The 21,937-nt window shown below is 39.0% G+C and overlaps 1 protein-coding gene and 1 long non-coding RNA gene across 2 annotated transcripts in view; one reads left to right on the top strand and one right to left on the bottom strand.

Annotated features, from left to right (window-relative positions):
* Positions 1-21,937, top strand: part of Col25a1 (collagen type XXV alpha 1 chain) — a 408,459-nt gene that overhangs the window by 166,086 nt on the left and 220,436 nt on the right. The window lies entirely within an intron of this gene.
* On the bottom strand, positions 1,749-13,770 carry LOC122127191. The gene is made up of 3 exons (XR_006151093.1): positions 13,663-13,770; positions 13,613-13,619; positions 1,749-1,761 (listed from the first exon to the last, which is right to left on the bottom strand). It is a non-coding gene; the product is annotated as an uncharacterized LOC122127191 (long non-coding RNA).

The following is a 21,937-nucleotide window of genomic DNA, read 5'->3' on the forward strand; positions in this document are numbered from 1 at the left end:
ATCAGGAGACGTCATAAAAGGGAATTAGTATATTTGATGGGAAAACTGCTTCTTGGTACATTAAAGCTTGGGGTAGATGATTGCGGGTTTTGTTTAATATCTTTACCTTCTGTGTCCTTGAAAGAATCTTCTTTTAAGGCCAAGCATCAGAGCTCTTTCTTGAGTTGTTTTGTGCTCTTTAAAACAAGGAACGTGGCCCATGTCCAGGTGGTTGAAACAAACTTACTTTTCTAGAGCTCTTCATTTTTCTCCTTCAAATTATGAAACTATCACAGATAAATTTGAGTAATGAGTGGAAATGTTTTTGCCAGTGTTATTACATCAAAAAGCACATTTTTTGTTCCTTCTGTTTTTACAAACATTTATTAGAAGTGTTTTTTAAAAAATATAAGTGCAAATGTATTGCAGATAACTTAAGGAAATTAATTTATAGTCGAGTAATCAACAGATGGCCGTTGTCCCAACACGCTGCTCACCGCTGGCAGCAACGTTTGAAGGCAACCCAAGATACACTGTCATTTCATCTGGAGACATTTCAGTATGTATCTTCCAGAGTTTAGATACACTGCAATTACTGCACTGAATAAATAAGCAAAGTTTCTTATTATAAAAGTATATTAGAAATAGTTAACAGTTTTTTTATTCAATCAGGATTCAAAATCTTATCATTAATACATTTCTTAAATTTTTTTAATCTGTATGTTACCTCTATCTGAATTTTGTTCCTTCTTTCAATGTCTGATTTTTTTCCTTTTTTTAAAAAGTAGTTGAATAATCTGGGCACCAGTGGCTCACACCTATAATGATAGCTACTCAGGAGGCTGAGATCTGAGGATTGTGGTTCAAAGCCATTCCAGGCAGGAAAGTCCCTGAGATTCCAATAAACCACCAGAAAACTGGAAGTGGTGCTGTGGCTCAAGTGGTAGAGTGCTAGCCTTGAGCTGAAGAGCTAAGGGACAGTGCTCAGGCCCTGAGTTCAAGCCCCATGACTGACAAAACTAAATAAGAATTTAAAAAGTAGTTGAATGAAGGGGTTTCAATTCAACATGTCACTTTATGAGTACCATGCATCTGGATCAATGTTACATCTTCCATCATTCTTCATACTCTCCCCTCCCCATCCAGAGTTGCCTGGTTCCATTTTTACATCTGTACATTAAATATTATGACTATTTTTGCTTAGTGCCCTACACTATTTTCACTAACAAGGCCCTACTATATACAGTTCTATACTCTCCCTCTAGTCTCTCAAAGTTTTGAATCCATTAATGGATTGAAACATTCATTATTATGAGCTTAGGATATTCTCATTACCACATCCAGATGTGTTCTTTACTAATCTGGTAGATGTTTCCTAATCCAATAAATTTTCCGTCAAGATTAGCCATCATACTAGCTCTAGAATTCTTAGACATGATATAGATAAATAACCTTTTACTAGATTGTCAGAGAAAAAATGGACAGAGTAACTTTTAAATTGCTTTGGCTGCCTGATTTTCTCTCCTTCTTCCAGTCCTCAAATTTGCTTATAAGGTGGTAGGAAGTGGCGTGCAATAACTGCCCCTTGGGACTGCAGAATGTGGCATCTTCCATCTCCTCATCTCTGCTTCCTGTAAAACAAATCTCTCCTGGGCTACTTGTATGGAAATTTATAATTAACAGTGGTCATTAGAGGTTAACATCTTTTTTTTTTTCTGTAGAAGACAAAATTGTTTAAGTGAAGTAAGCCAGGCCCAAAGAAACATAGGTCCCATGGTTTCCCTTATTTGCAATAACTAGTATATGTCTGGGACAAGCAGGAAAGGTCAGATAAGATGATGTTAAGCGAAATGAACCCAAAAATAGGGACACAAGTTGTTTTTTCTTTTTTGCTATTTTTTCTAACATATTTATAAGGTACCATGTGATTTTTTTGTTGTTGTTGCTTTGTATGTCCCTCCCCCATGGTATAACCCCTGTGTTCACTGTATTTGATATTGATATAATTTGGGGAGCAGAAGGGAAAAAACAAACTGTTTAAATAGGGATACAGGTTGACCCATTGCAACAATGAGATGTACAAGACGCTATGTTGAAAAATGAACTTTACAATTTAGTCGGGGGGTCGGGGGGGGGGCTGGGAGGTAGGGAGCAGGTGTGGAGGGGATGGGTGGGGAGGGGGGAGTGTAGTTGTGGAGGTGGGAGGGAAGCGATGGTAGGAGAAAAAGGAGGAAGCAACAATGCTTGATAAGAAATGTACTCATTACCTTGCTCATGTAACTGTAACCCCTCAGTACAGTATTTTCACAATTAAAAAACATATTTAAAAAATTGTTGTAAAAGGTGTTAAAATATCTTTATAAATGTATCTATTCTTTAGATAAGGAAATGGTGTAAGAAAATGCATGTGTAAATGTATATATGTATATATATATGCACACACACACATGTGATCTACCCCAGGCCTGTAATTAGCTTTAATTTCATTTAAATGTGCCTTGAGGATATGATAGAGCAATAGCCTTGAGCACAAAAACTCAATCACAGCACCCAGGTCCTGTGTTCAAGCCCAGGACTGGCACACACTCAAAAAATAGCTTGAAAAAATAATTTGAATACATTTTATATCATTAATTTACATTTGACTTTTATAATTTTTAAAAATTACAAATGTCTTTATTCTTTTATTAATCAAATGTAAAGTACATACTGAATATGTGCCAGAAATGTAATCAGCATTGAGGTGACCAAGACAATTAAGATGAAGTTTACCTGGAAATTGCTGTCATTCAAGTTAAACAATAGTCTTATAAAATATTCCCAACTCAGTCTTTCAAAATCTTCTTTTACGAGATAGAGAAAATGGAGGCCCTTATAATCAACCATTAATGTGAGAATTAAAGATGCATAGTGTTGTAAGGAACGAGAGTGATTTAACTCCATGGAAAAGACTACATTTTTGCGGGGGAGGTCTGGTCGTGGGGCCTGAACTCTAGGCCTGGGCAATGTCCCTCAGTTCTTCAGCTCAAGGCTAGCGCTCTACCACTTGAGTCACAGCGCCACTTCCGGTTTTTTTCTTTTTGCTTATGTGGTGCTGAGGAATCGAACCCAGGGCCTCATGCATGCAAGGCAAGTGCTCTATCACTGAGCCACCTTCCAGTAACAGAACATGAAAATGGCATGGGTGTCTGCACGCTACAGAGAGAAGTCTACTCCATTAGACAGTTTTTACAATCTAAGAAGTCATGATTAATTTCTTGAAGATGAAAGTGGAGAAAAGAGGCAAAAAGCCAGAAATGGAACTGTGGCTCAAGTGGTAGAGTATTAGCCTTGGACAGAGCAAAATAAAACAGAATGGAACAAATCCCTCAAGGACAGTGCCCAGGCCCTGAGTTCAAGCCCCGGACTACCAAAAAAAAAAAGTACAGATTTTGAAATCAGATGGCCCTGCTTCATATCTGGCTCCAGTACCAGTTTTGTCAGCAAAGAGAGGTAATGACATCTGAGAACCAGTATCTTCCCAGTACAAAGGTGTGATAACCTTTGGTAACTAAGTAGACCCAGGGAAGTATCTGCAGAGAGCATCCAGGCACATAGGACACACAGTAGATGCACAGTGAACATCACTTCCATTCCTACTCGACACTCATTTTATGTCATGGAACTTGGGGCATCCATAATTGAATGGGAAGTCTCTCCTACAGTTCATAAACATGAAGAAGAAATGGTACATTTGATGATATGGCAGTGATCAGCATACCAAAAAATAATACCACAAATAAACCTAAAGGTCAACAACTGAGAGAGAAAATTTTATACACATGCAGAAATACATTAAAATGGATAAAAATACTCATAAAACACAAATAGGAAAGTACAGAAATTACAACACAAAGTCCAATAGCTATTTTTAAGCCATTTTAAGTTCCTATTTGGGCAACTCAGTTCCTGTGTTTCTGAACCCCTATCTGTAACCAACAAACGTCACATCAGATTTCCAGAACTTTCTGCCAGTCCATAGCCATTTCTCTACCAGCAGCTCAGGTCTTAGCAGCTGGGTGTTGGCCTTTGTAACTTGGCACTTCTCGGTCTAACTGAAGCAGCACACTGTAAGCTGAGAATGTGTAAGGTGGGATAGGATCATGGAAATGCTGTCCACAGTAACAAAGCCATCATGTCTGTGCACTGACAGAGTCTAAAAGTTGTTTGTGGATGCACAAGTCTTTGCAAAGGGATACCCATCTGTCCTTGTGAATGTCCTTGCTTTGCTTTTTCACATGATTTTTTATTTCCATCTTCAGAAGTTGAATTGAATGCTGGTGGTTCACACTTGTAATCCTAGCTACTTAGGAGACTGAGACCTGAGGATTACAGTTCAAACCCAGCCTAAGTAGGAAAGTCCATGAGACTCTCATCTCTGAATAATCACCCAAAAAAGGAACAAAAAAATGGAAGTGGAGCTGTAACTCACATGGCAAGATGCTATCCTTGAGCACAGACGCTAAGGAACAGCATGCGGGCCCTGATTTCAAGTCTCAGGATCAGCATGCACAAAATAAACTAGGACTATATAATTTCAACAAACATGACTTACTTATTGGAAGTGGTTGGGTGAGATTGAATTTCTGCACTAGGCCCTCCAGACCAGAACAGGCCCAAAAAGACTCAAACATGCTAATGCCACACAAATGGAAACTGTCAAGAAGCAGATCTATCTCTAAACCGGTCAGTTTTCCCTGAAACAGGATTCTAGTCTTCCTGAGTCAGCAATAAGGAGACCCCTCTGCTTTAATTCTTCCCAGAAAAGTAACTTCAGTAACCTGGTGTTCACCTATGCGTTATCCAGCTTTTAGAGCTCATTCTTCTGCTTTTGCCTTATGGGACCCTTATTTTACTTCGTCGAATAGAGGCTGCCCTGATCAATGGACTACAAATAAAAGCCCATTCAATCTGTAACTAAATTTGTTTTCATTTTGTCTTTTGTCAGCAGCAGCTACACCTGAATAGGTAGGGAGAAATGACTGCTTGTTAAGAACTCTAGTTGAGGTCCTATCCTATAACAGGCCTGGGTTTTGGTTGAAGTATTTAAAAACAAGCATATATTATCTCAAGCCAGCTAGTTGGCAAATCACATTTTAAATCCATCGTTTGATTTGGCATCATTATAATATTAACGTGCAATTCTCTTAGTTATGAACTGTAGCAAAGTTTCATTCTCTGGGAAAGCAGGGTTAAAAGAACACAGTTTGTGAATAGGCATTTGGTCCTTTTGTGATGTATGAAGACAGGATCTCAGGCAAGTGACAATGGCAGTGTTCAATTGACTATCATGCAACCCCCTTGTTTTCTTCCTTTAATTTTTTTATCCTTGTCTTTTTATCACTGTCTACAAATATTTCAATTCAAGCAGCTTCCCACCCTTCTGGTTCCTAAACTTCAACATCTGCATAAATCTGAATCTGCCAACCTGTACTTTTGCGACCCTTAGGCGAGTAGCTCAGCCCTGTGCATGCATATAAGCCCTGCAGGATTTGCCATGGCTACTGCCACAGGGCCATCTCTTCTCTCTTTATCCAAGGAAGAGATATGGCAATAACAACATTGCTCTACTAAGTGTAAGTTGGCCTTGTCTCTTCCTGCCATGTTTTTGTATCCTTATGCCTCCTCCCAGGGAAAATAATGAGTGAATGTCTTTATCATAAAATATGTCTGAGCACATAATTTGTCATTATTTCTGGGTTCAAAACAAACACCAGTATATTCTCACAAGAGAATTATATATAGCATTTGAATATCATACACTAAAATTTATAGTGTGTTATAACGCTGTTGATGCTAGGAATAGTAGAGTAGGGATAATAAATATATCACATTACTCACAAACTGTGTTAGATTAAATAGGAGTAGAACAAAGTGGATATCTTTTAAAAACCTGAAAAATATTAGAAAATGATGACGTGTCGAATTTGATCATTCACATTCTTGATTGGGCACATATTGAAGCTGATTTTCTTTTCTCTATCACTAGAAGACTTTACCTTCCATAGTTTTTGGCAAATCAAATGTATGTATAACAGTTTTTCAGGTGACTTGAAGAAAGGCTGATTTTAACTTCTGGGTAAGGATTTGTAAGTCGGTTCTTGGTGACCTACATTTCCACTGATCAGTGTCCGAAATCCAAATTATCAGTCATATGGAATGGAATGTGTTGCCAAAAATGTAGCATCTTAATGCTAAGGGATCTAAGTAATTTGATTAAGCTTATCAAACATAAGAACCTTGTGTCAAGTTGTAGGTATGAATATGAATCAAGCTAAGTCCAAAAGAATTGTACCGATAGGAAGAGAAGGAACAGAAGATCCTAAGCTAGCAGTTAGAAACCCCCACACTCTACTGGAGAAATCATTGTTTACACTCTATTTAAAGAAAGTAAGAGATCATGGTACAAGTGACTAGGAATGGTCCAGGATATTAAGGTGATGGATTTCCTGGTTCTCATCTGATGCAGCAAGCCAAGCAAATATGATGGAATGGAGGAAAAGTAAATTCAGGGGGTTGCCTTGAAAAACCTCCGTGTTTCTGGCACCATCTGAATGGAGACTTGTTTGGCTAAGTCAGCCCTAAATACTGTCTCTTATCCATCATGAGGCTGTGGTTTGGATGACTTTCTTACTGGGTTTGTATGCAACTATCAATGGATAAAATAAGAGTTCCCTGTCCACCACTGGGAGGATATTTTACCTAAAGAGAGATGTTTTTCAAGGAAGTGGAAGACAAGTCTAGTCTTCCCTCATCCAGTGACTTGAGTTGATTCATCCCTTTCCCACTCATTTTTGAAACTATTGTTTTACAGGCACATGCTGCATTGACTAGACAATATAGTACAACAGGGCCTTTGAGGCTGGGTGCTAGTGGTTCACACCTGCAATCCCAGCTACTCAGGAGACTGAGATCTGAGAATCGTGATTCACAGCCAGCCCTAGCAGGAAACTCTGTGAGACTCTTATTTCCAATTAACCTCCAACAAGCTCCAGTTGGCACAGCACCAACCTTGAATGAAGAGCCTAAGGGACAGTGCCCAGGTCCTGAGTTCTGGCTCCCTTACTAGCACAATAAAACAAAACAGGGCCTTTAAATCTAGTTTGATTTGTTACATTTAAGGTTGTTTTCTACCTAAAAGTCTGAGGTTTGAAGCATTTTGGCAGTGAGAAATACTATGAGAAACCAGTGTGAGTTACTATGAATTTAGGAAAAGGAAGCTTATGATGCCAGTTTTGAAGTGACCAGACATTGTCATTCAAATTGCATTAATAGTGCAAAACATGCTTTGAAAATTGTTGGTCCTGAAGTGGTTTGCCCTTAGATATGATTTTCCAGAAATTTTTTTAGTCAGATCACAGCATTTCTTTTATTTATTTTTTTAGCATACTCTTTGGCTCTGAGTGTTTTTAAGAGGAAGGAAGGTTTTTAGTTGTAATACACAAATGATTAGAAATCCGAGTTTAGACTATGAAAGGAGAGAGAGGGTATGTGATTTGTATGTTTGTATTTTTCAAAGCATTATTCATGTCGGGGCTCATCATTTTAGTTTATCAACTGACCTTCACATACGCCTGGATGATCATCTAAGTCAAGGCCTTCTTGTTTCAGTCAGGCTTAGAGTGGGAAATCTGACCCAGGTTTGTGGTTAACATTCTCAGTGGCAATAAAAATGTAACTATAATTTTACTTTGTTTTATTAAGTGGTTGGTGGAGTTGAAACATTTTTCTTTCAGTCATAGTTCATCTAACCTTTAGCAGTTACATTCTACCATGAACATAGGTTTTGGGAGCACTGTAGAAGAGACCAAATGTATCACTCAGTTTCAAACTCTTAGTAGATATTCGTATGCCAAGTTGTGTGTGTTTTTTCTTTCATTTCATTGTAGCTCCAATGAATACTGAGAAGCAATGAAAATGCTGTACATGTAATAGTGCTAAATTAGTATCATACACATTACCACTTAGCAAATTTACATTTTAAAAAATTTCTAAATTAAGTGTAATAAAATGTAAAGAAATGCTTTTAAGTCTTAACTTTTATCTTATTTGAATTTTATTACATTGAAATTGTAGTAATAGTAAAATATACAAGTTTTAGTAGTGCTTGTTGAATCTGTGGTTCAAGCATCTTTTTAAATCATTTTTTTCCTATTTTAAAAAAAGGCACAATGCTTATGTGATTCTGATCACATAAAATACATGTCAAAATGAACTCCAGGGAAGTGGAAACAAGAAGTTTTTTTCTTCATTGTTGTTTTTGTTTTCTTTTTGCCTTGTTTATCTGTCTTTGAGGGAGATAAGGGGAAGTGCAGAAACAGAGGGACAAAAGGTGAACAAATATAGCAGTGATAATTAGTAGACACTGTGGAACATGAACTAAACAACCTGTGGGTGGAGACCGGAGGGAGAAACTGTGGGGGGGGGGGAGAGAGAGAGAGAGAGAGAAAGAGAAGGTGACATTGCCAAAAAGAAATGTACTCATTTCCTGACTTGTGTAACTGTAATTCCTCTGTAACAGCTTAAGAAGGGGGGGGCGAAATAAAAGAATTTAGAAGGATGAAAAAAAATACTGTCTTAAGTAGTTTGCGAAGGGGTTTCTACTCAACATGTCAGTTTGGAGTCCCATGATTTGAGTTCTGCGATTCAATCATCTTAAAGTTCCCAGTAGCATCTTTGGGAATAAGTAACAGAATGGGTGCTGAGGGTTTCTCCAAAGTAAGTCTATGTTCTTCACTGTGTGTGGTGTGCACAGTGCAGTGCACAGGCATGGGGGTGATTTAACATCTTTGCAGGTGGTGTGGCTTTGTCTCCTATCTGACTGTGGGCAGGAGGTAGCATGTCTCATGGTCACTTTCCCTGGGTCACAAATAACTTTCTTTATTGCATGAGAAGACTATAAATTCTTCCTGATCCCAAGCTGAGTTTTCCCCAGTCACCTCAAGGTGGAAAGCTCCGTATCGCATTTCTGTTTCCTTGGGCTGTCATCCATCGCTCCTGACCAACATGTCATGAAGGTTTTAGAGACTGTGCCTCTCAGCTTTGGGCTGGGTTCTAATCTGAGTTCCATTGTGCTGGCTTCCCATCTCAATGAATCTTGGAAAACTCATCCCCCTGTACATGGGTTTTTCGTGCGCAGCAGCCAGACTCTTCAAAATAAGTGGTGATGTGTCCTGGCCTTCTTCAGATTAAAATGGATTTCCTCTGAGTTGGCTGCTAAGGACAGCAGGATTCTATGGGATTTACTTTACCCAGAGTTTCTAGAAGAGATGTGTGAGCTGCTACTAGTAAGCAGGGAAGGGACCAAGTGTCCTAGAAATGCATTACCTGGCCTTCGGAGGGATTAGTTGGAAGTAATCTATGTACTTCAGCACCCCACTGTGATGGAAAGTGACTTGTGTTCAGTGTTATGGGCATGCCTGAATGTACAGGACAGAAAACCACACTTTGAAAGAACGTAACTATTTAAGCAATAATGTAGGGGTCAGCTCAGAAGAAATGTAGGATTATTGAGGATTGTATTGTATAGACAGTTGCGGTGGCTTTGAGGGACTCAGGAGTGCATGGAAGAGGGCTTCACTCAAGATGAGGTTAGGTACATCTTGAATAGTAACAGGCTTTGGAGGGCTGAACAAGGGAGGAAGTCAGGCAATTATAAGCACACAGAACAACGGCCCTTGGAAGAGCAAGAAGAGCAATGTAACTGCCATGGAGAGGCTACAGGAAGGAGATTCAACATGAATGAAGTTGAAAGGAAGGTTGTGGCCACATTCTCAGGCTATGGGTGGACTTGAGCCCCCAAACTTTCCAAAACCTACTTCAGTTAACTTCCTACCCAACTACTTAAATGATTCTTCCAGGAAGCGTTGCAAATTTTGTTTTGCAGAAATGGAGGGACAAAGGGTGAACAAATGCAGCAGAGGGACTCACTAGACACTGTGTTGAAAAAGAACTATACCATTTGTAGGTGGGGACAGGAAGGGGAAAACTGGGAGAGAGTCAGGGAAGGGGTGATATTGTCCAAAAAGAAATATACTCTTTACCTGACTTCTGTAACCTCTCTGGAGACCACATTTAAGTAATAATTTTAAAAATGGAAAGATTAGAGAAAATTGTTCTGCCCTGCATGGTAAGGGAAAAGGAAGGCAGCGAACTAAGTTTCTACTTGTATGCACCAAAAATATATACTTTGTACTAAGGACAGTTCCTTTATGAGAACATTTATTTGGACAATTTTTCTGTGTTTCATCAAGGTTAGAAATATGAACTTTGATTTAATGTTGGCGACACACATTTATTATTTAACAGTGTCAATCATTAACACAAAGTCCAAACATAGCGTCCCAGACCGCTCTGTCAGATTGGTCTACTCGCTCTAATTCTTAATGTTGTTAATTCAGAAAATAAACCTTTGAGTGGAATTTTAAACTGATAATGTTCTAGTTGGCATTCTGACCAACAGGTGAGTGTGTGAAGCCTATGTTGAAAAGGGGGTTTATTTTTTATAAACGATTATGAAATGTACCATTAAAAATTGTACTTAAATATGTTATCTTTAAGACATGTAGACTTAACAGAGCTACATTTCAGCACTTGCAAGCAGTATGTTGAGTTCTACTTGCTACAAGTTCTACGATTGTGTGTTTTAAACTTACTGTCTGAAAACACTTGCCCCATTTTTCATAGCTTCTTGAGTTTTTGATAAATTCAATAAAACAGCCGATGACAGATGCCTTCCTGACTGTGTAATCAGGGTGCAAAGTCATTTATGGAAGGAAAAAAGTGAGGTGAAGGTAGAAGACAGAAGAGAAATGATGAAAACCTGTTAGCATGGAAATCATTGCAAATAATTAGGATTGAGCACGGAAGAAGAATTTACCAAAGTCTCGCTAAAGGAGGCATTCTGTACAATTATCAGCTCAACGAGATCTTGAGAGTTCAAATATACTACTTTGAACTTAAACTCTGGAGGAAAAGTAATTTTGCTTAGGAAGTAATAAAATTAAAATTTTTTTAATGTGGGTATGTCCACTGTATTCTAAAATAGAAAGATGTGTGTATATGTACATGAGATATATATACACACATAACGATGAATTTTGTCAGCTCAAACTTGCTACAGAGTGTCTATATTTGTCTTCAGTTGAGTCTGGGGGTGGGGAGGGGAGTCTTTTTCTGCAAATACACTTCTAAAATCCACTCAGATAAGCCATGTGATAGCCGATATTTTTTCTAAGTGTCAGATAGCCCTGACCTCATTATTGAAAACTTTTGCTTCTTTTTAATGAGAGTGGAGAGTAAATATAAGCAGTTGTTTTTACAGCAGAAAAGACTTCCAAGCACTTTTGAGTTTCTGCACTGAGAAGTAGGGAGTATGCTCTTGTCGGGCAAGTAAAGGTGTGACCTCATACCAGCCTTGCTTTCTGGTAGGTGTGCAGGTGAAGAATGACCAGGTCTAGGTGAAACTGATTTGTCCAATGAATTATGGTCATCAAAAAAACCTTTCCTTGCCTGGAATTTATTTCTAGAAACATCTCTGCGTATCTAATACTAATTATCTTGTGGAGAAGGATAAGCTCAGTCTGATTTGTTGTTGTTGTTGGTTTCCTCCCTCCTAGAAATAGCCAGAACTCTTTACCATGATGATGAATTCATTCTTGAATACGATGAGTCGATGCCTCCATCTTTATTGCCCCGTGCCATTTGTTTTCTAGGATGTCATGATCCTTTCCACTCAGATTCTCTGATTGTCCAGCCTGGGTCTCAGGTGCTCATTGTGGGCAGGTCTGCTCTTTGTCAAGAGCCAGACAAGATGCACGTTAGGCTTCTGCTTCCTTATGACTGTTAGAGGTTGATTTCTAAGGGAAAGAAAACCAGAACTCGCCTGAAGGAAGCGTGCTTGAGACAGTGCCCTGTAAGTACTGTCATCATCATCTACTCCTCTGTCACTGTCACCCATGAATTCCCAGAGCCCACTGGAGTGGTTTTCTTGATCCTTGTCTCTATGGTGCCCCAGCAAAACATTTAGCCCAGCACCCACATCCCCTGCTGGGATTGTGACATTGTCCCTGGACATCGCCTTCTGCTGGTTCATTTGTCCTATTCTGTCTCTTATTGATGTCTTCTCCTCCTCCAAATGTCTTCTGTTCCCTAGGGATCCATTCTGGGCTCATGAATTTATTAGGTATACATTTCTCAAGTAGTACCCAGATTGTTCCTTTGGCACAGAGAGAAAAAATCCTTTCCTTCAGCCTTTCAGGACTCACCTGCCCCTCAAGTGCTCTCAATCGCACGTCTGGTGCTCTTCTAGGTACTGAGTCACAGTGAAGATGTAGCTGCCACACACGTTGTTCGCTTTCAAGCAGGTCGACATAACAGAGTTGGTATATACTACTTTGTGAGCTGGGTAGATTATGAGTAGATTATGAGCATGAAGTTTTCACAGTATTACAGTGCTGTGAACAATAGATGTAAAGTATTATAAAATGTCCTAAAAGTAACAGTTCATGAAATGGCCAAATGATTCACCATTTCTGTCTCCCATCCTTCTGCTGTCCACAGAGTCTACCAGTGAGTTTTGTCATGTACGTAGCAGAGGCCTGTATTGTTGCGCTAATAAAAGTAGAAATGTGAAATTGGGTCTTGTTTCATAATGTCTGCATATAAAATACAGGCCTGTAAAGAAACATAACACCATATATTCATTATGAATCATATTTGGGGTGAAATCTTTATTAGCAGCCTGGGAATTGTTTTATATATGTGGGTTGAAAACATTCCAGTCTCCTGACTACTAGAAGGTAGTAAGAATTTATAGTGTCATGTGCACTTTCAAAATAGGAGTGAGTTCATGCAACTTGCATGTGGTCAAGAACTCAGAGCCGCTGTTTTGAACCTTGGTTGTGAAGGTGGACATTATAGCCTTGATCTTTCTCCCATTCCTGACATTAGAAGCTTCAGCTCATGAATCTGAGAAAATAAAAGACGGTTTGAGTTTACTTTTGCATTCATTCAAACCTTATATCCAATTCTTCAAATTAAATGTATACCTGGGTAGATTTGGGGGAATGAAACAACAATGTGTGCCCACAGCCTCTTTGGGAAACAATGAGGTTACAAAATCTAGAAAGCAATGCCAAACATAGCACTACTAATTTGGTAATCGTTGATTGCATAAAATAGCAAACACCAGCTGAATTTCATTCCGCCCAAGTCCCTTGGAATATATGAGTTGGTTACTGTAATAAAGCATTTTCTTTCTTTTTTTTTTTTTTGTCGATCGTGGGCCTTGAACTCTGGGTCTGAACGCTGTCCCTCAGCTCTTCAGCCCAAGGCTAGTACTCTACCACTTGAGCTACAGCGCCACTTCCGGTTTTCTAGTGGTTTATTAGAGATAAGAGTTTCACGGACTTGCCTGCCCGGGCTGGTTTTGAACCATGATCCTCAGATCTCAGCCTCCTGAGTAGCTAGGATTACAGGCGTGAGCTACTGGCCCCTGGCAGCATTTTTTAAAAAAATTATTGTTAAAGTGATGTAAAGAGGGATTTCAGTTACATAAGTCATAATGAGTATATTTCTTTTTTAACAATGTCACCTCTTCCCTTGTTTTCTCCCAGTTTTTCCCTCCCAACCCCCCTCCCCAACAAGCTGTATAGTTCATTTTAACATAGTGTCTACTGAGTATCACTGCTGCATTAGTTTACCCTTTGTCACACCATTTCTGTGCACCCCTTACCCTCTCCAAAACAAAACATACAAAAGCATGCAAAACAAAAAGCACAGAAAAAAAGCCAGCAACAAAGGAGAAAACAGCAAAACAAAACCAAAAATCCTCTTGTGTCTATTTCTTGGCATTCATGCCAATAAAATATCATTTTGTATGATCATATTCACATAACTATTGAGCCATTGTGATCCTCTCCTAAGAATATCCTCCTCTGGTCTCCCTGTGTGAATGTCTAGAGTCCTGTTTAATTTACCAGGTATAATTTACCAAGTATAATTATTTGTCCATTAGGTTTACTTGTAGATTTATAGGCACATTCTAGTCACAACAAATAAGGGAAACCATGGAACCTATGTTTCTGTGGATCTGGCTGGCTTTGCCTAATGTAATTTTTTTCCAAGTCTTTCCATTATGCTTGGTACACTATCATTCTTTCTGATGGAAGCATAGAATTCTATTGTATATATATACCACATGTTCTTGATCCATTCATCCATTTGAGTTGATTCCTGATCAAGGCTATGGTGAGAAATACTACAATGAACATGATTGTGCTGGTGGCTTTAGTGTGGCCTGGTTTGTAGATTTTTGCCTAGGAATGGGATTGCTGGGTCAAGTGAAGCTCTGTTTAATCTTTTGAGGGCCCTCTGTAATGCTTTCCACAGTATTTGAACAAATTTATATTCACACCAACAGTGTAATAGCATTTTCTTTTGGCCACATCCTTGCCAGCTTTTGTTATTGTTAAGTTTCTTGATTATGGCCATTCTAACTGGGGTGAGGTGGAATCTCAATGTTGCTTTGATTTGTATTTCTTTTAAAAACATTTAAAAAGATACATTCTGTAATATGATCATATTCTGTTGTATGTACAGGTGTTCTGATGAACACCTTACAGGGAATTGTACAAGATGCCTTTCAGAAATTAAACTCAACATAGCTTCTAAATTGCATTAGCCAACATTCTCAAGTATTAGTTAATAGCATTAAGGTTTATTATATATATGTATATATATACACACACACACACACACACACACACACACACACACGGATAGTATCAATATGCCTTTCTATAGCTGTCAATTATTTTTAAATCTTATTTTAAGTTTAAAATGTGTATATATTTTTAAAGAATTTTCAAAAAAAAGGGAAACAGAGCCCGTTCATTGCTACAAAAGTTTCAGAGTATTAAATAACTCCTGTACTAACTTTTTGGATGCCAGTCAAGTTCTGTGTGGTTTTAAAAATATAATGAGATGAATAGTATATAGAATAAGGATTAAATAATAATCAGAGAACAAGGTAAGTTTCAGCCCATTGTAGTTATTTGACCCATTTTTAACTATTAGGAGGATTCTAATTATTCAAGAAAAATACAGGTGATAGGATAATACATTTTAGAAGAATATGCATCTAGTTTGTTAAAGTATGTAGAATAAAAGTGACACACCATAGATGGGGTAGTAAATAGCTCCTTCAATGTTCTTAATAAACTTGAACTGGCCAGATAGTCAATGGATATAAAACAAGAATAATGCACAGTATGGATAACTATTTCTTGATGGGCGCATATACCCTAGAGTCCATTTCAGTGACATAGGTCACTACAGAGAAAGCAGCTGGGTTTCAGGCCTTTTTGCTGTATCTGGTACCATTTTGGAGGAGTAGGGAAGTGTTGGGAGGAGAGGCTGAGCAATACTGTGTTTTTTTTTTTTTTTCTTGGGTCCGGTCGTGGGGCCTGAACTCTGGGCCTGGGCGCTGTCCCTCAGCTCTTCAGCTCAAGGCTAGTGCTCTACCACTTGAGCCACAGAGCCACTTCCGGCTTTTTTCTTTTTGCTTATGTGGTGCTGAGGAATCGAACCCAGGGCCTCAGGCATGCAAGGCAAACGCTCTACCAACAGAGCCACATTCCCAGCCCCAGTAATACTGTGTTTTAACTGTAAACTCCTTTATTTTTATGCTTAGCCAAAAGTTTTTCTGTAATCCCGAGGCTTCTTGAATGTACTGATCTCCTCAGGGATTTTTTTTTCTTTATTACAAGGAAGAACAATACAACAGCATGAATCGACAGTAGCATTTTCAGAACTGATATTTAGCCACAGCTCTTGCTTTACTTGAAGGTTCCTTAGAACAGTAGGTAGTAGATAGGCAGGTCCGTATTCCACCCTCAAGATACTCAAGCATGTTACATCCTGAGTAGGGGAGATACCACGCAGACTAGGTACCAGCAGGGCCTCTTACTATCTACTGACTTGTCTCCCCTTCTCTTGGCTGGAATGTCCAGTAGCATTCAGTGCCACAGTCTTGTTACTGAACTTATTTGTGATGTTTGGATCATGCTTTGGGCACTGTCAAGAGTCATTGAACTAACTCCATAAAAGATATGTGAATGGAGCCTGATGTGGTTTTGTTGTATTTTAAGCAGCTTCTCTGGGTTTCTATGAGTAAAAGATGACTAGAATAGCAAGATGTAGTCAGGCACTGTTGGCACACACCTGTAATCCTAGCTACTTGGAAGGTTGGGACCTAAGGATAAATGGTCAAAGCCAGCCTGAACAGGAAAGTCTGAGACTCTTATCTCCAATCAGCCAGCAAAAATGCTGCAAGTGAAGGTATGGTTCAACTGTAGAGCTCTAGCTTTGAGTAAAAGAAGGCAAGTCAAAATCTGAGGCCCTGAGTTCAAGCTCCAGCACTTGTGCATACACATACACTCACACACACACACACACTCACACACACATACAATAACAAAGTGTAGATGGAGAATAGTCAAATGATTAGTCAAAGTAATTCTAACAGTCCAGGAGGAAATCAAGTATAGCTTTGATTTATTATTTACGGAAGATCTCTACTTACGTGATAAAAATCAGGACTAATTACAGAACAGATTATGGAACTTTTATATTTACTTTTGAGTCTTTTCAGTGTTATATGGTTCAAATCCTTACTATAAAATCTTTATCATAAACCACATCGCAAAGGCAAGAGAGAGATTATCTGGAACATAGTCACTTTGGGGCGGAATTCCCCCCCTGTTCTTCCAACTTTATCGTCATTACTAGACAAATTGGCATCTCTCCCTTCAGCTTTTATGGATGTTAAGAGTCAAACATGCACCATGTGTTTTAATTTACCAAGTTAAGATTCCTTTTCTCCTTTGGTACCAGAATGTTTTTGAGTGAAGCCTTCGGCATCCTCTGGCTAGTATGTTAATTATGCATTATTCACAATGAAAGGTTCCGATTCGTTTCGCTGCAACTGTTCAGCCCTTGACAAATGACTCTGATAGGTGACACCCATTTTTAAGTAAATAAAGAACAACAGAAACTGAACTTCTTTAAAAAAAAAATGTGTAGTACTGGGAGCTTCATTGGCAAGTTACCATTTGCCCTTTTACTTAAGTCTAGAAAACTCATGTGCTTTCCAACAGAGCTAATAATCTTTTTAGGGAGAGGGTCCTCTGGGGGCTTCCTTAGTGACTTCTCTCCCCTTCTATTTACTTTTTTGGCTTTGATTCCATTCTCTGGAGTTACTAAACCTTGCAGTAACATCTACCTCATCCTTCTAAAATATACTGGGTAGGTTTTCAGGGCAGAGGATTCTCGTGTGCTATCATTTATTCTTTTAGCAAATATTTATTGAGCAGTTTTATGTGCTGGATAATGTTCCTGGTTACAAGCAGTGCAAATACCAACATATTCACTTGGAGTACGCACAAAGACGTAATCAGTTCGCCAAAAGGCTGAATACCCAGAGGGAGCAGGGGAGACTGGATAATCGGAGGATAGTGCAGAAAATTCTCAGTGCGAGGCTGAAGTGGTTTTGCTTTAGCCTTTTATCCTTCCATGACTTTTGAGGGCTGTGGAAATATATCATCAGAGATGTTCTTAAGGGAGATTAATTTAAGAGCAATGCTGGCAGCCAGTAGCTCATTTCAACTTTTATCCAAGGTTGCGTGAATGGAACTGAAGACTTCAACTAAGATGGAATAAATGGAAGCAGAGGAAAGAATGGGTGGGTACCAGTTTTCTGGTGGGCATGAGAGACAAGGAGCATCAAAGTTCATTGAATAAAGCTGGAATAGGAGAGACAGGGAATATACTCTGCTTCCTCTGAGCGAGTATCGGTTCTGTTGTAGAATTTTGTATTTGAAGAGTCTGACACTTCCAGAGGTTGACAGGAGACTCTCTTAGAAATGCAGGTTGGCATTGTGTTGGCTTTGTGGGCAATCTAGTATTCAGTCAAGTAGAAGCAGAAGTGATGGAGGCCAGCTTGCAGAGGAGAGAGGAGGACAATGGGTTGATGACAGAGCCCGGGGGAAGAGGCACATTGGTGTTAAGGCAGTAGTCACAGAGGGGTGGAATGAAAGCTAGGATCAATCATCTGGTGTCAGAGAAGCAGAAAGGAGAGGTGTCGGTGCTGCCTTCAATCCTAACGATGAGAACTGAAAAGAAGAAAAATGCATTGAACATTGAAGGCTACCAGTGGCTTTGGAGGATGCTTTTTCAGAATTACAGGCAGTTATAAGGCATATATTAAAAAACATGACAGGTTTTTATTAAAAAGGAGAAGCCAGCCTGGCCCCGGTGGCTCACGCCTGTAATCCTAGCCACTCAGGAGGCTGAGATCTGGCTGACAGAGAAACAGTTGGGAAAATTCTGACGTCACTGCAAAAAAAAAAGTCAGCAAAACATTTCTATTTAGAATAGTTTTTCGGTGTTTGAGAAGGGCTGTGCTAATGTTTGTGTTTGTGTCACAAGCATCCAGGTTTCCTAAAAGGTCTTACATATTTACATTTCAAAGAGTTGAAACAAGTCTCAAATAGAGATGACCATCACATCTCCTGAACTCAGAGACTAGAGGGCAATGTGGACGTGGAATCATTGATAAGGATCCACTCAGACTACAACAGGGGTGGAAGTGGGAACAGGGCTGGCGACTTCCTTCCAGGTCTTTATTGACAGTTTGCACTGGGCTGTGTTAGCTTCTGCACACACCGCTGCCAGCCTGGGTCACTGTCATTATCATCCACAGCTAACCTGTTAACAGCTAACATGGACACAGCGTAAGACATACGCCAGGCTCTGTGCTTGACACAAGTGTGAGCTCATTCATTCTCCGCCTCAACTTGACGTGACAAATGGTATGTGATGTCCCAGTTTACAGATAAGGCGGCACAGAAGAGTTCGATAACTCTGTGGGGTGGGGAAGGGGTTCAAGCGCATGCGTGCCAGTGTGCCAGTACTGGGACTTGAACTCAAACCTTGGGTACTGTCTGTCCCTTAACTTTGTACTCAAGGCTAGTGCTCTACCACTCGAACCACAGTTCCACTTCTAGTTTTTTGGTGATTAATTGAGGATAAGGGATAAGAGGCTCACAGACTTTCCTGCCTGGGCTGGCTCCAAACCTGGATCTTCACATCTCAGCCTCCCGAGGAGCCGGGATTGCAGGTTTAAGCCAGTGGCTCTTGGCTATAGGATTAAAATTTAAATATAATATTCATTAAACTCAGGACAACAATCAATAGTTCTAATTTTTATGTAACCGGCAAGAGATGTGGAGCCCAAGATTCTCAACAATTAACATCTATGTTGAATCTTCTTTGGGTATGAAGCCTTCTGCTTCATACTCTTCTTTCATAATTGTACCCAGTTATGAACATGATCAAAATATATTCCTTTCTGTCCATCCGCAGTGAAACTGTTCCATTTTTAGCTGTCATCTCACTTGGAATTGTTGCAATCAATTTCCTTCAATTACTAAACTCACATCATGCCACACATTGTGCTAGAAGCATAATTTGTCTCATTTGATCCTCATAAACATTCTGGGCCAAGTAGCAGTGTTCACATAGAACAAGTAAGGACACATTTCAGAGTCTCAGTCACTTGCCCAAAGTCTCAGTGCTAGAGGGGAGTAGAGCTGGCAGAATTCAGAGTCATCTCATGCATGGCCAGCACTTTCCCTGCAAGATGCCATTGCAATTTACTGCATATCTCCTCTGCCTCACACATATGAATTGAGTATGACATGTTTTGTGCTTGACAGGAAAAATGCATAAGGTCCTTCCAATCTACTAGACACCATACTAGATATTATGGCTTAACTTGTAATTCTTCATTGTACCCCAGAGGTTTGTGTTTCATGTCAAAACAATATGTTTTGGATCATCTATTCAGAAAAAGGAAAGGACATACAAAACTTGAGTGAATCTCCTCAGATTGGAAAGATAGAGAAAATTAATTCCATTTGTTCTTCTTGCAGTTATAATATTTAATAAATGTTAGTAATGAACCCAAACTGCTTTAACTGTACTGTTTCCAGAGACTAACATTTTGAACGAAATGAGTTTTTTTCTGAAAAAAAATCTCTCACAGAGTACTATGGGATAGAAAATATAGTGCGATGAGGGAAAGGTATTTCAAACATAATACGTCTGATACCGTCATTTTTAAGTCAAACTTTCTAAAAGACAGAGCAGCTTTATAACCTAATACTGCAATGAAAATTTAATAGAACTTCCAAACAAAGAAGTATTCATCTATTTAGGTACCTTTGAGAAACAAATTGAAGTATTTGTTTAAGAAGTCTAGTCTATGAATTTCTGATACTATTAACTCCCCAACAGTCATGTGAGCCACTGAGTCAAAATAGTGTGTTTACGTGCTTCTTCTCAATGTCAAATAATGTGATTGTAAAAGGTTTTTGTTTTAAAAAAGTCTACGCAAGGAAAATTCCTAAACAGACATACAACAACTTGTATTACTCTATACCTTTGAGACCACATTGCTTATGACAAAATACAGCAATACTATTCAATCCATTCTAAAATGTTCTTTCTGCATATAATACAATAGAGAGTAGACCGGCTTCTGCAAATATATAAAATAGAAAAAACAAAACAATAGCTTCTATCCGCTCCCCTCCCCCAAGTGTCACATCATGTCAGTTTCCCTCGCGGCCATCTTTTCTTCCCTTTCCTATTCTCCAATAGAAAAACATAAAGATTGTGGGTTTTAAAAAGGAACAATTCACTATGCCCATTTCAAAACTCGTGTCACAAACTCCCCAAACCTTTGTTTGGATGATCTTCCACCCAAAGAACACTTCAGAGTCCCCTCAGCTCATGGCCCCTTTAAATCATGTGACTGCACATATGGCTGCATTCTTCCCATCTGTATCTACTATGTGACTGGAAGCCACGCAAGGGCAGGGAATAGATGTATTCCCTTTGACTCCTCGATGCCTCCTACAAAGATGAAAACACTGAGGTGTGTTCAACACTCGGGTGTTGAAAGAAAAGGTCGCTGATGGAAGAAAGTTACAGGTAAAGATAAATTATAGGTATTTTTTTCTGTAATTAAGACCATAGATGAATATTATCCTTGCACAGCTTTGATTTAAAAACCAGAGCTGTGCTGAAGGAAACCTTTTACCAATCAGTTCTGAGGATAGTCAGCAATACAAGGTAGAAGGAATACATTTTACCCTGCCCATTCTAAAGATACAATAATTGCTGGTGACCCAGATGGTGGAAACAAATTTATTTTTATATCACACAATCTTTCTAACACTACAGGGGAGCCAAAAGCACTTTCTACATTACCTTAAATCTCTTGAGAATTAATTTTGGGGATGTTATTATACTGCCGTAGGAACCACACTCCAGGTTTTTATTGTGTGAGCTTTTTTAGTTTCTGAGCTCAAATAGGTTGTAGTTCTCATGATTTTTGTCTGCCGACCCAGACTACATCCTGGACTCTTCCTCTAGAAAATAATTCTATGTTGTTTTTCAGCTTTTCATACTTGGTGCTTAACACAGTATGAACCAGAAAGTGACATTTTTTTGTGGATGTTGAATGAATTAATATTTGAATCCATTCAAAAGGATAGACAAATGATTCTAAAGCAAGGTTTTCAATTACAGTAAACATTCCGTTATACAGTTAAAATGATTCACAGTGAATGACGAAGAATCTTCTCTCTAACAGAACAATGGGAGTATTCAGCTGACTAGCTGAGCGATGGATACATTCTAGATGCTAAGAACAAATAAAAAGAAAGACTTAGAAGGAAATCCAGCTGAAGGATGGTAAGGCTTTGCTGTAGTTCAGCCTGAATCACAGGATTATAGCAAGCTCTATTTCAGAATGAGCTGTCATATTTAACACCACTCTTGCACTGACCTC

Source organism: Dipodomys spectabilis, unplaced genomic scaffold (genome assembly GCF_019054845.1).
Source record: "Dipodomys spectabilis isolate Male_0828 unplaced genomic scaffold, ASM1905484v1 ptg000297l, whole genome shotgun sequence".
Lineage (NCBI taxonomy): Eukaryota > Metazoa > Chordata > Mammalia > Rodentia > Heteromyidae > Dipodomys > Dipodomys spectabilis.